The sequence below is a fragment of the Ahaetulla prasina genome, chromosome 8, assembly GCF_028640845.1.
Source record: "Ahaetulla prasina isolate Xishuangbanna chromosome 8, ASM2864084v1, whole genome shotgun sequence".
In the NCBI taxonomy this organism is placed as follows: domain Eukaryota; kingdom Metazoa; phylum Chordata; class Lepidosauria; order Squamata; family Colubridae; genus Ahaetulla; species Ahaetulla prasina.
The window spans coordinates 21,358,104-21,370,772 of NC_080546.1; the positions used below are offsets into that span (position 1 = coordinate 21,358,104).

The 12,669-nt window shown below is 40.5% G+C and overlaps 1 long non-coding RNA gene across 1 annotated transcript; it reads left to right on the plus strand.

Moving 5' to 3' along the window:
- Window positions 1-465: 465 nt before the first annotated feature.
- Window positions 466-9,770, plus strand: LOC131203458 (uncharacterized). The gene is made up of 4 exons (XR_009156397.1): window positions 466-556; window positions 702-818; window positions 8,767-8,945; window positions 9,633-9,770. It is a non-coding gene; the product is annotated as an uncharacterized LOC131203458 (long non-coding RNA).
- The last annotated feature ends 2,899 nt before the right edge of the window (window positions 9,771-12,669 follow it).

Here is a 12,669-nt window from a genome sequence, read left to right on the forward strand (position 1 = left end):
TTGATATCTGTCACGTTAATGAGGGGAGTATCTATCTGTCTGTCTGTTTGTTTGTTTGTTTGGTGGACTCACATCGCTAAGGACTCCTTTCGCTCTGAATTAAAATGATGGGTGTGGGCAGCAGAAGGATCAGAGCTTCCTTCTCTTGGCATCGCATTGTATGAAAGGATTATAAACCTCGGGGATTGAGTGGGCTCAGGTTCCTTATGAGAAAGGGCAGCTGGGAGTGGCACATTCTTTGGGTCTTATGTGCATAAAAGGCAACGATTGCCTGGATGGTGCAACTGATACAGTGCAAAGCCAATGTTTTCATGGAGATTACAGGCACATGGTCAGCCTAGTCATTGGGTCAGATAAACATCCTTACAGAAGTGACAAACATGGGCCTAAGCATAAGAGTGTCATATGTCATCCCAAGACTCTGAATGAGGCTTAGAGATCCACTTAGATCGAAAACCTGTTCTGGTGGAAGAGCGTAGAATTATTGTCTACGTTATGTGGTCTATACGTTTTTGCTCTGTATTTTTTAATACCGACAGCACTTTTGTTCGTAAGAGTAAGTTTCTCTTTTTTTTATTTTCAGACCGAATCAATGTTTCTATATGAATCAATGTTTCTCTATGCTAGCTATATGAATTTATTAATTTAGCCAGGTATAATTATGCTTCTGAAATATAATGGTCCTGGTCTGTTTCATGCAGATTTCTCCAAACTGGTACCCTCTCTCAGGAATTTTGGATTTGCTGTCTAAAGACCGTGTTATGGATAACATGGTTGGAGAACATTATTCCAACAACTTCATCATGATCACAAATCTAGTAAGAATATGCAGGGGGTTTTTCCCCCACAATTTATCCATAGAGCTTTGGATCATTTTTGCTTATTCTCAGTGGTGAAATCCAAATTTTTTACTATCAGTTCTGTGGGTGTGGTGTGGTGGGTGTGGTGTGGCCTGGTGGGTGTGGCTTGGTGGGCATGGCAGGGGAAGGATACTGTAAAATCTCCATTCCCACCTTACTCCAGGGGAAGGATACTGTAAAATTTCCATTCCCACCCCACTCTGGGGCCAGCCAGAGGTAGTATTTGCCGATTCTCCAAACTACTCAAAATTTCAACTACCAGTTCTCCAGAACCTGTCAGAACCTGCTGTATTTCACCCCTGCTTATTCTCCTTTCTTCCAGGACCAATTATTGTGATCTCATCCAAACTCATTTTGGCCAAACATACACCAAAAATCTACCATCTAGTTGTATCTTTGCAGATACTTTACACAGAGAATTAGTACTTTTGAACTAGACCAACAAGTAAGCATACTTAGCCTTAGAATAGAATAGAATAGAATAGAATAGAATAGAATAGAATAGAATAGAATAGAATAGAGATATCTTCCATCTGAGTTCCAATTATTGCCTTTTGAGGCAAGTAAAGTCAGGAAAACAGAGCCTTGGGATTTACTTTAATGCAAATAGAATACTATAAAAGAATCTCAAAATTCTGGCACAGCCCTTGCTAAGTTCAATTTATATCTGACACAATCAAGACAGAATTGTTTAGATTTTTCTTTCCATGCTTCTATCTTTCCCAGTATTCAGATCTCTTTTCTGCAATGGCTTGGCATTCCCTTCCCTCTTCTGAAAATCAGACCCCCATTCCTTCATACATATAGCAAGAGATGTTTCTAGACTCCATATTCTTTTTGAAGGCTTACCAAAAAGGCACTTAGCTCCTGTGAACACATGATGCTCGACTAGAATTGGCCTAATCCCATCTAGTTATACTACAGTATCATTCTTACCCATGTCAAATCAAAGCAAATGATGGAATGTGACTATTTTAATGTTAAACAATCATATTGGGTTAGAGAGAGCGGTGTGGTGGCCTAATGGCAAAGATGCTCACCTCCCACTTTGAAGGTTAAGGGTTCAATTCTGGGCAGTGACAGATGTTTCTCCATCTGGGTGCAAAGAAAAGATATCTGCTGTGAACTCTGTGTGGCATCAGGAAGGGCATCTGGCCAGTAAACACTCAACTCTATCCAGTCTTTCCTGACTCTGTCATGAATTAAGGGATTATATGGTCATAAAGAGTTTTTATATTGAGTTAGATAAAGTGACCTATAGCCTCTCTCCCTGCAACTAAATTTTATCTGAGGAGAGGTCAGCAGTAAAGGACATTGATCCTGGATTGTTGTTGTTTGCAGTGATTAACACCATCTTCATAGGGCTCCATGGAAGGGAAAGTCTGCAATAATTTTAATTCACTCTTTCCTTGCCTGACGATCTGTGGAGGTTTTGTGGCTCTAATTCTCTTTCCACAAACATGTATAATGCTTCCATCACTGCCCTTTGACTTAAAAAGAAATAAATTAAGTGGCATTCTATGAAAAATAAGGCAAAGTGGAAAGAGATTTTCCAAAGAGAATTACAGTATTCAATCCCAAAAATTCCAGAATCGGAAAACAGTTTCGTTTAGTCATTTGGGATGGAAATGACAAAAAATCTGTAGCAAGTATGGAACTACAAGAGAAATATTTGGTTTGGCATTTCTGCCTTAAAAATAAAAAACCAGTCTACTCTGATTCAAACTTCATCTATCATTGGATAAATAAAAGTCCCTGAAGAATGGCTAGATACCTTGAAAAGTATTTAGAATGCTAGATATATTTGGGGCTCAATCAATCTTTTTTATTAAAGAGGATTTTATTCTGCTTTGTTTTGGAAAAACGCTTAGGATCCCTTGGTAAGGATTTAAGAAATTATCAGTTTGGTAGACAAATTGAAGAGATTTTAATCATTTCATAATACTAGCATAGTCTTTCCCAGAACTGTTGAATTTCCAGTCAATTACAGTTCATTCCTGGCCTAGATTATGAGCTTTCTGAAGAGGTTCTGTTTTTAACATTTTGGCACAGTATGTGCACATTAATTTGAGTTGGTAAGGCATTCACAGACAATATAAATTATATAAACTTCCTTCTAAACCTCTGACATTATTTTGAAGGATTCTAATGATCATGCACATTTTTACCACTCAAATAAATTCTCTGTAGCAGGAAGAATAAATATAGCACTTGTAACATTAATACCCATTAATAATCAAGGAAGAAATAGTTATATTGCCTTTACCTATCCTAAGTGCATAATAAGCAAGGCAGACAACAGAGCTTCGTGTGAGACTAGATAATGGCAATTAAAAGAAAAAGAAAGAATAAAAATAAATGCATTTTATTAATGTATTTTGGAGTTTGTTCCTCTGAATATTCACAGAAACTTAAAGCTAAAACTTTAATCTTATCTGATCAGAAATGATCTTCTGTAATTAGTATTGGAAAAGATGAGCTAGTGGGAGGAAGACTCTGGTATTTCTTTTAGATTTGTCAGTCTTAATGAGTGGAGTCAATCACCACTTTCCCTGCCCTTCTAGGATATGAAGCGAGGAAAATTTAGCTTTATATTAGGGGTGTCCAATCTTGACAACTTCAAGACTTGTGGTCTTCTGTTGGAAGAAATATCCATCTGGGTTCAGTTCCAAGTGGGGACAAAGACACTGGAAACATGGAGACTGCTTGGAAAGATGGTTTAATGGTGGTCAGGATCACATGGCTTGAGTTCCTGAACAGAAAAGGGATGAGATCCTGTGTGCTCCCTGGCTTTATGCTTTTTCTGAGCTTTGAACTTTCTGGGGCACAAGAAGAGTACCCTGATTGGCTGTCAGACTCCCAGAGGGTGGGGGTCTTAGCTAGCCTTGTAGGTTGTCCCTCAAGCTTGCCTGAGCCTTGCCATGTGGTGAGTTTCTGTTCTAGATGGGTTCTATTATGATGCAGATGATGGTTGACAAAGGTGGGGGGGGGAAATGAGTGAGCTTAGCTGAGGCTTTAATGGCCCATTGACAAAGGTGGGGGGGAGTTATTATTATTATTATTATTATTATTATTTATTTGATTTTTATACCGCCCTTCTCCCGAAGGACTCAGGGCGGTGTACAGGCAAAAATAAAACAGATAATACAATATACAATTTAAAAAGCAGATTAAAAAACTTATTTTAAAATTACCCTGATAGATTAAAATATACGGGACTAAAAAACCCCATTTAAAATTAATTAATAAAAATTTAAAATTTAAAATTAATAAAATTCAATTCAAGCCAGCCCCGCGCGAATGAAAAGATGTGTCTTCAGTTCGCGACGGAAAGTCCGAAGGTCAGGTGTTTGGCGTAAACCCGGGGGAAGCTCGTTCCAGAGTGTGGGAGCCCCCACAGAGAAGGACCTTCCCCTGGGGGCCGCCAGCCGACATTGTTTGGCGGACGGCACCCTGAGAAGTCCCTCTCTGTGAGAGCGTACGGGTCGGTGGGAGGCATGTGGTAACAGCAGGCGGTCCCGTAAGTACCCAGGCCCTAAGCCATGGAGCGCTTTAAAGGTCATAACCAACACTTTAAAGTGCACTCGAAAGGCCACAGGTAGCCAGTGCAGTCTGCGCAGGAGCGGTGTTACGTGGGAGCTACGCGTAGCTCCCTCTATCACCCGCGCAGCTGCATTCTGGACTAGCTGAAGCCTCCGAGTGCACTTCAAGGGGAGCCCCATGTAGAGAGCATTACAATAATCCAAGCGAGAGGTAACGAGCGCATGAGTGACTGTGCACAAGGCATCTCGATCAAGAAAGGGGCGCAACTGCCGAACCAGGCGAACCTGGTGGAAGGCCCTCCTGGAGACGGCCGTCAAATGATCTTCAAACGACAGCCGATCATCCAGGAGGACACCTAAGTTGCGCACCCTATCCTTTGGGGCCAGTAACTCGGCCCCAAAGCGGCTGCAGCTGACTGAATCGGGATGCCGGCATCCACAGCCACTCCGTCTTGGAGGGATTAAGCTTGAGCCTGTTTCTCCCCATCCAGACCCGTACGGCTTCCAAACACCGGGACAGCACTTCAACAACTTCATTGGGGTGGCCCGGGGTGGAAAAGTACAGCTGAGTGTCATCAGCGTACTGCTGGTATCTCACCCCGAAGCCACTGATGATCTCACCTAACGGCTTCATGTAGATGTTGAACAGCAGGGGCGAGAGAATCGACCCCTGCAGTACCCCACAAGTGAGGCACCTCGCGGTCGACCTCTGCCCCCCTGTCAACACCGTCTGCGACCGGTCAGAGAGATAGGAGGAGAACCCCCGGTACACGGTGCCTCCCACTCCCAATCCCCCCAACCGGCGCAGCAAGATACCATGGTCGATGGTATCAAAAGCCGCTGAGAGGTCTAATAGTGAGTTTGTTAGTGAGTGAGTTTCTGTCTCTGACCCATTGACAAAGGTGGGAGGTAGCAGGAAGCTGCTTTGTCTTTAAAACATGTTTCTCCATTTCTCATCCAGGGAAATATATTCTGCCTTTTTAAATATTTTCTAAAATATTTCATTCTTCTAGGAGGGGGGTAGGTGCTAACTTCCTACACTTCAATTCCCAGAATTCCTCATGCTGGCTGGAGAATTCTGGGAATTGAAATCCACAAGTCTTAAAGTTACCACGGTTGAACACCTCTGCCTTACATGATCTCATTCTAAAATTGCATTATCTGTTCACAGCTCATTATGTACTATTGTTCTTCTCTAAGTGTTATTTCTGCCAAGAACATAAAAGGAAATTGAAATACCAGTAGATTTATTACTACCATCTTAAAAAAAATATCTGAAGGTACAATTCCAAATATTTTTGGAAGAAAAAGGACAGATGGGAAGAAGGTACTTGGTAGGTTTCTAAAGTTACTCAGCAAATCCTTCAGACATGAGATGGGAGAAACAGCACCATGGTGAAATTAGGAAATCTGCATTATGGACTTCCTCAGAACCAAAACAAGTAATCAATTTCAAAGGATTGATAAATCAACAAATGAAGCAGTTGCTCCATTGTAAATCTGACCCTCAAACTCAAATTCATAATAAATAGCAGAAGTACAAAGAGGCAACCCTTCCACACTCAAGAGATCTAAGAATAAGTGGGTGTTTTTAATTTTTTTAAAAAAACTCAAACCATTTCTATGTACTTGTGTTCTGAACATTCTTGTAGAACAGCTATTAGAACTGCAGGGAGTTGGATTAGAACAGCGGTCACCAACTGGGGGTCCGCGAAAAAATTTTGGTGGTCCCCAGAAAAATTATTTGCATTTTTTATATTGGACTAAATCAAGGGTCCTCACACTATGGCCCCTGGACTGGATACGAGCAATGAACACTTGTGTTGCTGCAGAGAGTTTTCCACTTCAGAGTCTTTTTGTGTGGATTGGGGTCTACTTCATCCTCCTGGTGTGGGGCTTTGGGCAAAGGCTGGAGGGAAGTGCTGCTGGTGGCGAAGAGCCGAAAGACCTTATTCCAGTGGGACTGCATCATGGCCTGGAACTGGCTGACCATCTCAGCCTGCTGAGCCTCCAGGCACCAGTACCTGGCCTTGCACTCCTGCAGGTCTTTCCTCTGCTTGGAAAGCCTATGCTCACCTCAGTGAGGTGCTTCTGCTGAGCTTCCTTCTTGGTCAGATCCAATTTGAACTGAGCCAGCTGTTTCGCCAACTCTTTCTCGTGGTGGGTGCTTAGCTCCGACAACTGCTTCCTGTTGGGGCCCTAAGGAACCCGGGCAGGCAGGGGAGGAGTGGGTAGGAGGGGAGGGGTGGGTAGAGGCTGGTGAGGCGCCCCTTGACCTGAGTGACATGAAGTTGGTTATGCCCACCCAGTCACATGACCACCTAGCCACACCCACCCAGCCGGTCATTAAGCAGATAATATTAATGGTCCACGGGATTTAAAATTATGAGGTCCAAAAGCCCATGGGACCCCTGGATTAGAAGACCTCCATGGTCCCTTCTCTGTTCCCAAGGAGTTCCCAAGGTCCCTTCTAGAATAACTCTGTTATTCTAGTTCTATTTCTATTAAGTATAAGGACAACGCTGCCTTACAAACCTAAAAAGTCTCATGTTAAATTTATATTTAAAACCAGCTGGTTTCTTTTGCCTGTCTGAAGATCAAAAATCTATCCTTCTTTTTCTCCCAGTGTCATGAAAAGAGAAAATAAGACCTCAGCAAAAGAACCAGTATAGTATGTTCCATGGAACCAAAGTAGGACATATTAATAGCACACATAACCGTCCTCCATAGGAGCCTGTTAGAAATGCCGCTCATTCCTGGAGATCATTGACCAACCATTTATCAAACCAGAAAGACTGACATCACTCCCACTATGAGGTGGTCTGATTTCATGTTGAAAACAGGTAACACCATAACTCTCATTCTACTTGAATTAGCTACCTAGTTTCAGGGAACAAACAAACAGGCCTTTAAAAAACAGGGCATAAATTTTAACTAGGCTCATTTGAGCCCTGGATTGTTCCTGTGCAAAGCATTCACTGGAACAGGAAGGGATGACAAATGTCCTCCAGATAGAAGCACATAAATGATTGCTATTGGGGGTATCCAGCTGACAAAGCTGAGGCAGAATGTGAACCTGGGTGTGCCAATTTTTAAATTTAGAGCTTAAAATGAGAGAAAGGGCAGACAAGTCCCAGGTTTTCTCACTCAAGGGTTTGACGTTTCTAGGCATTTTCAGAGGAATAAATCAGGCAGCCTTTTATTTTATTTTGCAATTGGGTTTTTTCCCCTCCCTTTGGCTAATAAAAAATAGAAGAAAGTAGATAGAAGAAACTAAAAATGGCAAGAGAGGCCAAATCAAAAAATCCTACCATCCATAGCGCTCTCTATAATTTCTAGGTGCATGATGGTCCCATCAAGTTTTAATTATATTATGAGATCATCTCATTTTATTTTCCAAATGTTTGTCTTTTGCTGCTAAACAAAGGGCCTTGTCAGCCATTATGACAACTTGTGTGTGTGTGTGTGTGAGTTTAACTCTAAGATTTGCTGTTCTACACATCTGGGAATGACAGACTGGGCAGACTTTGCTATAGAATCTATCACCTTGTAAGGGAATGTTGTAAATCTTTTAATAACATAACAAAGTTTTTTTCCCCTAGTGTGGTCTTCAAAGCAACAACACCTCTCTCTCTCTCTCTCTCTCTCTCCCCTTTTTCCCCCTTACACACACAAACACACAAAGGTGCTTCTCTAATACCCAAATTTCCCATTACTGATATGAATCAAATAACAAAATATGCAGTGTATACCGTATTAGTAACTATAACAAAGACCACAGCACAGATACATTGTTTAAGTTGTTTGGTTCTACAAATCTAATAAATAAACATATAAAGATTGTAAACTAAGTTGTCTTTCAAACTGGGAGGATCTCTCACACACATGTAAAAGCCATTATTATTATTATTTTGATCCAGAGTAATACTTCTGTTTCTGTTTCTGTAATACTTCTGTTTAACAACTCCAGGTAAAACTCCAGGTAAAAAAGTTATTTCTCAGTTCACCTTCAATCCAATAATCCACCCACTTGGAAATATTTGAATTCCCATAGCAACGTGGGGTAGATATTGGATGACAAACCCAAGGTCCCCCCCCCCAGCAATTTTTATACTTCATGGGATAAGAGAAATAATCTTATACCAAATTATGTTCTTATCACTTTGGTACTGTTCCTGAAATTTTTTAAATTTATTTATTTTGGTGCCTTTGAGTCATTGTTGACTCTTGGCAATTGCCCCAACAAATTCCTGCAGTTTTTTCGGCAATGTTTTCAGAAATGGTGGCCACTATCTTCTTCCTATGGCTGAAAGAAGGTGATATTTATCATCAAGATATTCAAGTATTACTTTTGCTTCCCTTAGGGTAATTCTTCTATGATCCTTTCAAAGTTAGAAGATTTAGAAGATACTCCTAAAGATCTTTTGGGTACGGGATGCCATCAAATCATTCTGAACTTCTGGTAACTGATGAACTCACAGACAGGGGCATGCAGATTCTAGGCAACATTGTGGAAGCAGTTTTACTTCTTCAAATTCAAAAGGTAAATATTGTTCTTTAATAGTCTATAATAATATAGTATGATATGGTATGGCATGACAAATGACACATGACATACGATATATATGATCTATACTATTACTATCAGTGGTGGGATTCAAATTTTTTTACTACCGGGTCTGTGGGCGAGGCTTGGTAGGCATAGAATGGCTTAGTGGGCGTGGCTTGGTGGGCGTGGCAGGGGAAGGATACTGTAAAATCTCCATTCCGTCCCCACTCCAGGGAAGGATACTGCAAAATCCCCATTTTGCAATATCCCCAGCTCCCGATCATCTGGGACTCGGGAGGCAGAGAATAGGTGGGAGCGGGGCCAGTCAGAGGTGGTATTTACTGGTTCTCCAAACTACTCAAAATTTCCGCTACCAGTTCTCCAGAACTAGTTAGAACCTGCTGAATACCACCCCTGATTACTATACTACATTATTTATTTATTTATTTATTTATTTGCATTTATATCCCGCCCTTCTCCGAAGACTCAGGGTGGCTTACACTATGTCAAGCAATAGTCTTCATTACACTATACTTTCAATGTTTTTTTCAGCTTTACAATTAGCCATTACATACAACTTTGCATATTCATACATCTATCTTTTTAAAATATATGCTCAGTTAGCATTTCCTTATCTAGCTCTTTACAGTCAATTCAAATCAAATAACCAATCTCTTCCAGGTAACCTTGGTAACAGAAATTCTGGTCCTCCACTTACAGCCCTGGAATTACAATGGAATATTCTAGCTTGCTATTCTATCAGATGATAGACCATGGAAGTTAAAGATATTCGTTTGTACAAATGCATCTGAGAATCAGAAATGATTGAATGCAAGAAAACAGAATTCTACTAGAAATTATATTCAGAGTGTCTCTGAATTCTTTTACTGGCCTTTATATGGGATTTGGGTAACTCAAATGAAGTTAAAGTTTAAACTTTAAATTTAGTTGAAATTAAATATAATTGCTACAGTATTAACCCCTCAGGAATGCATTGTACATTTTTTCCTCTTTTATCACATTAAAATTTACAATTTTGGGCTCGCAGGCATTATTCCGTTTTATCCTAGAGCTTCTTACTATGCAATTGTGCAATCTTGCAATGCTTCATCTACATTGACAGTCATCTCCAGATCTTTTCTTTTATCAGTATCAGCTGTGCCCTCTCCTTTCTTCCAGTTTCTAAATCCATGCTACATGGTAGACGTTGTCCACCTCCCCATCTCACAATAGACAAAATCAGTATGTTCATTTTGCTGCTTTTTATCTACACTTCCCCTTAGGTTTACAAGCAATCTCTAAGCTTCTTTCTAAGTTTCTTACTTTTTTTCAAAAAATCCTGTTTTTTTAAAATTTCTCATTTATATATCAAAGAAACTCAAGGAAGTAAAAATCTAGCTTTGCAAAGTTAATATGACTTTGTTAGGCTGATTGGCGGGGTTTGGGGGTTTGAGGGGAATGAAACATGTTTCTCATTATTCAGCAATATCTTTATTATTATTTATATAATTTCTTGTCTCTGGAGAACTTAAATCTACCCCGAAATCTGAAATAATTACATGACTTATATATGGTGCCAAAAATGAAAACATGAAAGGGGGGAAAAAAGAGACAAATACTTTCACTTAGGTTTGCAAGCAATCTCTTTGTTTCTTTTTTCTCTCTACTTTTCTTTCTTTAAAAAAAAATCCTGTTTTTCGTTTCTTATTCATATATCTGAAGAAACTCCAGAAAATAAAATCCAGCCCTTCAAGGTTACTATGACTTTGTTAGGCTGACTTGGGGGTGAAACATGTTTCCCATTATTCAACAATATCTTTAGTATTATTTCTATAATTGCTTGATTCTAGAGGGTAACTCTACCCAGAAATCTGAGATAATTAGATATCTTAGATTTGATGCCAAAAATGAAAACACGAAAGAAAAAGAAAAAAAAAGCTGAATAATGTTGACTTTTTGATGCAAAGACTCATAAAAGACACAGGGATGGCATTGAATGAAACAGTTCTAATATAATACTACTGTTACCGTTACTATAGGCAATCCTCAACAATGGCGATTGGGACCAACATTTCTGTGACCAAGTGATTCAGGCATAAAGCACAATTACATAGCAACAGCAGTGCCAGTTGCCATCATTAACCAAATCCCACAGTCATTAGGCGAGACAACTTCTTTCTGGCTTCCCACAACCAGGTCAGTTGGAAAGCAGGCAGGAAGTTACAAGTCCCAGGTGGCTTGCAAGCAATTTGGCAGACAGGCCAACGGCTGCTTCTTTGTGGAGAAGGCCTACTAAGAATCAAGTAGGGGTGTATGGGAAGTGCTGCCAGAGTTGGAGAGAATGTGTGATGTTGCATAAGGTTACACAAGAGGTGTGGCAAGGGTTGGGGAGGGTGCACAAGGATACACAAGTATGTGAAGGAGGCAGGTAGGTTTCAGGGAGTGTGTGTGTGAGGTAATGAAAAAGTGCATTTGAATGCATTTGACGGTTGTATTTATCAACAACTCAAAGACACATTTCAGTTTTCTTCAAAATATTCCTGTAGTTTGCTGCCTTTATTTTTCTTAAGTGGTACAAAAAACATTTTATGCAATTAACTATTAATTTATTGCTTTATTTTTTTTTTAAGTTTAAGAAAAAGGATGGTAGTGCACTCAGGTCAATTAGTGAAGTCTCAAGCCTCAGCCAATCAATGCTGCACACATTGGCTTTTGCTGTAAATATGTAGAAATCATGAAAGAAAAGAACTTCATCTCTCACTATGTTGAGGTTGGTGTTTTTCTACAACAATTTAATCATCCAGCTCATGCCTTCTCTGATTCTAAAAAGCTTCCCCATATTAAATTTCTTGTGGGTGGGTCATCTGAATGGCATTCCACCTTAATGAAAAGGCAATTTGTTTGATTTGTTTTTCATGTGGACTTCCTCCTAGGAGGTTAAGGCAGACGGGACATGTTTCTATCTCATTAAATTCCCATAAGTGTGAGGTAAAGTAGTGACTGCTGTAGTGTTTTTCAGTAACTAGAACTTTGAACCAGGTTCCTTCAATCTGTGATGCATCATCTATGGCCCGGGTAACAGCTGCGGGTTAGACATTATGTTACTATTGGTTCACCACACGTGCACACACTCGCTTCATGCGTGCGCATGCCCGGTTCATGCGCAACCTGCCTTCCGTGCATGTGGCCAACCTTCTGTGCATGTGCTTTGCTTGCACGTCCGCTTTTCGCGCATGCACCCAGCCTCAAAAACATGCCTAAATAGAATGTCACAGAAGGTGGGTGGGTGGATGGGCGAGCCTACCAGCGATTTCTGCTACCAGTTCGGGCAAACCGGTCCAAACTGGCTGAATACCACTTCTGCCGGGTAAGTCACTGTTTTGAATCTGCATACACATAGAATTCCTTGGACAGCAAAGGTGACTAAGAAGGAAGTACTGGAGCACATAACATCAGACATGTCACTAGAAGGCAAAAACATAAAAATGGGTCTCACTGGATCATATCATGTGGGGGAAATTCACTGAAGAAAGCAATTAGACTTGGAAGAGTTGGTGGTAATAGGAAACCAGGCTGCCAAAGAACATGATCGTTGGACACCATCAAAGCTGACATCAGTCTGGCATAGAACAATTCAAAGAAATAATTCACGATTGGAAAATGTGGAGAGACCTGGATCACCTGGCCCATAGAATTGTCAAGAGTCAGCCATGACTGA